This window comes from Diorhabda carinulata, chromosome 9 (assembly GCF_026250575.1).
Source record: "Diorhabda carinulata isolate Delta chromosome 9, icDioCari1.1, whole genome shotgun sequence".
Classification (NCBI taxonomy): Eukaryota; Metazoa; Arthropoda; class Insecta; order Coleoptera; family Chrysomelidae; genus Diorhabda; species Diorhabda carinulata.
The window spans coordinates 1,004,483-1,007,860 of NC_079468.1; positions in this window are offsets into that span (position 1 = coordinate 1,004,483).

The following is a 3,378-nucleotide window of genomic DNA, read 5'->3' on the forward strand; positions in this document are numbered from 1 at the left end:
TTGATAAACTTTGTTAACTAACATTGCGCCTCATGTTTCTGGGATTTGTAATGTACTCAATCACATTGTCTATAAGTTGTCTGTCGAGATTAAATCTTATCCTTCTTCAATTTAGTCGTATAGAGTCATAATGTATTACCACTTCAATTGCAGTGTACTGTCTTGTAGACCTGAACAGCTGTACAATTCAAACACGATTAAATAAGATAAATCTAATGGTGAAACCTTGTTAAGAACGGCGTAAATGGCAGCCGGGATTTAACACCGACTCGTAACACAACTGACTTATTAGACAATTCCCGTAAATTACGTCATATTTTTTAGTCGAAATTTGTTTCGGTTTCTTTTCAGAAGGATTCGCGCTCGTCTAAAACCCGAAAGTTTTCCACGTCTCGGTATCAATAGTAAATTTGTAGATATAATGTTGTTTTAATGATATGGATGGATATTAGTCTTATTAATACCATTAAAAACTTTGTATAACCCAGAAATATAATTTAAAATCGAATCTGTCTGCAATAAACGTTCTATTTGGACTTAAACGTAAGTTGAATCGCGTATCGGTTCCATTGATATTCAACGGTAAAATTTCGGCGACATATTTTCATTCAACACACCGACTGTTTTTTTAGTAACGTCAAATAGTCCGGGAAACGATAAAACTATTAAAACAAATCGTTATCGCGATTAAAAAACTCGTTTTTTGTCGTAACTAAAAAATTCTAGAAGTACCTGGTCTGACGTATAGATGGCGGTAGTTGCTTGAAAACTACCGCTGCAAATATTGGGTAGTAGTTTGACCGATCTGCGAAGACCAGCGTCGTAGTGGTCGACATGAGGACATGAGGAAGTTGTGCGCCGCGTCGAATGTGCGGCATTGGATGGAAGGGTCCATCACTTCACATCCAAGTCAAAACAATGGACTGACGACGAAGCACCGACTCCAAATAAGGTAAAGACCGTTTCAAGGTGATGGCGTCGATTTTTTGAGATGCGCGTGGGATAATTTTCGATAACTATCTCGAAAAAGGAAAAACTATTAACTGATTACAACGTTTGAACGAAGAAATCAAGCGAAAAAGCATTTGGCTAAGTGTTGTTTCATGCACCAGCTCACAAATCTCGAACTCATGCCGATTTAGCCCCCTGGGATCATTTTCTACTCCCAGTTGTAAGAAAATGACTCGGTGGTAAAAGATTTACCAACAATGATGTAGCCAGTAAATGGCTACTTTGAGGACCTAGCAGATGGAGCTGAAATAACCATCCAACAATTTTTTTATGGCTAATACATTCGCCAACACCTTATATTATCTCAAGTTCAGATATTTCATTTTGTAGGCACCTGATAGTCTTGGAACTTAACAAAAAACGTTTACCAAGCTAACTAAAAACATATTTTAATTTTTCCTTGTCAAGTTTCCTGTCATAATGACGAGAAAATTCCTGTTTTGTTTTTTAACCCACACCACCGCGTCATTTTTTTGCCCATCATTATAAATTGTTGAATCTGATGACGATTTTCTTTGAGGATATGATGAAGATGAAGAATGTAACAACATCGGTCCCCTCAAGTCTCCAGATTTCAACTTCTAGAAGGTTGTAGAACTCGATTCAATCCTGGATCTAACTTACTACGAGTCCAGTTCGTGTAGCATCCTGGAAATGAAAATCTTCTCAACGAATTTTCCATTTATTGGGATCGTAAGAAGTTTTTAGAGATTCAAGATGCTATAGAATCGTCAGCAACTAAAAAAACACTAGTTTAGTGTGGTCTATATGATTTTTTGAGTCCTACGCGTTAATATACTCAATATTGACGAGTTTTTTCAACGATTTAATATCTTTATCGACTGTAATAATATACTTGGACATATTTTCATTCATCAGACCAACCGAGAATGTTTGTTTGTAGCCGGACGCTGTTTTGCCGTATCACATAAAAACACATGCTATGAAAAGAAGTCACGTATCAACTCGACTCCATTGTATGTAAAGCAAACGCTGCTATAGCATACGCTAGTAATCCGCCGGTGACCCCCCAACTAGATTCCGATAATTATTCAATCTGCTTCAATGTCCGTGACACAATACGTGAATACTTGTTAATTACTAATAAAATATTTGTTTAATTCTTTGTAAAACTCAATTTAATATCGAATATACGAAAAAAATTCATTATCAAATTGTTATAAAACTATAACTAGAACTATTATACACTCGTGAGTAAAAGTCTCAATTTATCTACTCAAAAATCCGGAGCTTCCTTCTTCTGACTGTTCAGTAACTCACATCTGTAGATTCATCCTCATCTATTTCTACCATGCAGGCACATTCTGCTTTAGTCTGAGGAGAGATCGGAGCCCCATTGGTCTTCAGTTCAATCAACATCTTTTCTGGCAAATCGTAGTTTCCTTCTGACTCTCTAATCACTCACAGCTTCAATCCTCGAGTTTTTCTGAGCTCTGGTTGGACTTGAACACCAGTGGACATCTCCGTGCTCAGTTTTGTTTCTTATGATTGCAATCGGTGTCTTGTTGTGGAAGCAATCAGGACTGAAACTTCTAATCAATGGAAAAAAAGTAGATTTGGACTATCAGCTTCCTTAAGATCTAAATTTAATCGCGAATCTTTCTCCAGGTCTTCTGTAGATTCGTCCTCTTCTATTTCTACCCTGCAGGCACATTCTGCTTTAGTCTGAGGAGAGATCGGAGCCCCATTGGTCTTCAGTTCAATCAACATCTTTTCTGGCAAATCGTAGTTTCCTTCTGACTCTCCAATCACTCACAGCTTCAATCCTCGAGTTTCTCTGAGCTCTGGTTGGACTTGAACATCAGTGGACATCTCCGTGCCCAGTTTTGTTTCTTGTGATTGCAATCGGTGTCTTGTTGTGGAAGCAATCAGGACTGAAACTTCTAATCAATGGAAAAAAAGTAGATTTGGACTATCAGCTTCCTTAAGATCTAAATTTAATCGCGAATCTTTCTCCAGGTCTTCTGTAGATTCATCCTCATCTATTTCTACCATGCAGGCACATTCTGCTTTAGCCTGAGGAGAGATCGGAGCCCCATTGGTCTTCAGTTCAATCAACATCTTTTCTGGCAAATCGTAGTTTCCTTCTGACTCTCCAATCACTCACAGCTTCAATCCTCGAGTTTCTCTGAGCTCTGGTTGGACTTGAACACCAGTGGACATCTCCGTGCTTAGTTTTATTTCTTGTGATTGCAATCGGTGTCTTGTTGTGGAAGCAATCAGGACTGAAACTTCTAATCAATGGAAAAAAAGTAGATTTGGACTATCAGCTTCCTTAAGATCTAAATTTAATCGCGAATCTTTCTCCAGGTCTTCTGGAGATTCGTCCTCTTCTATTTCTACCAT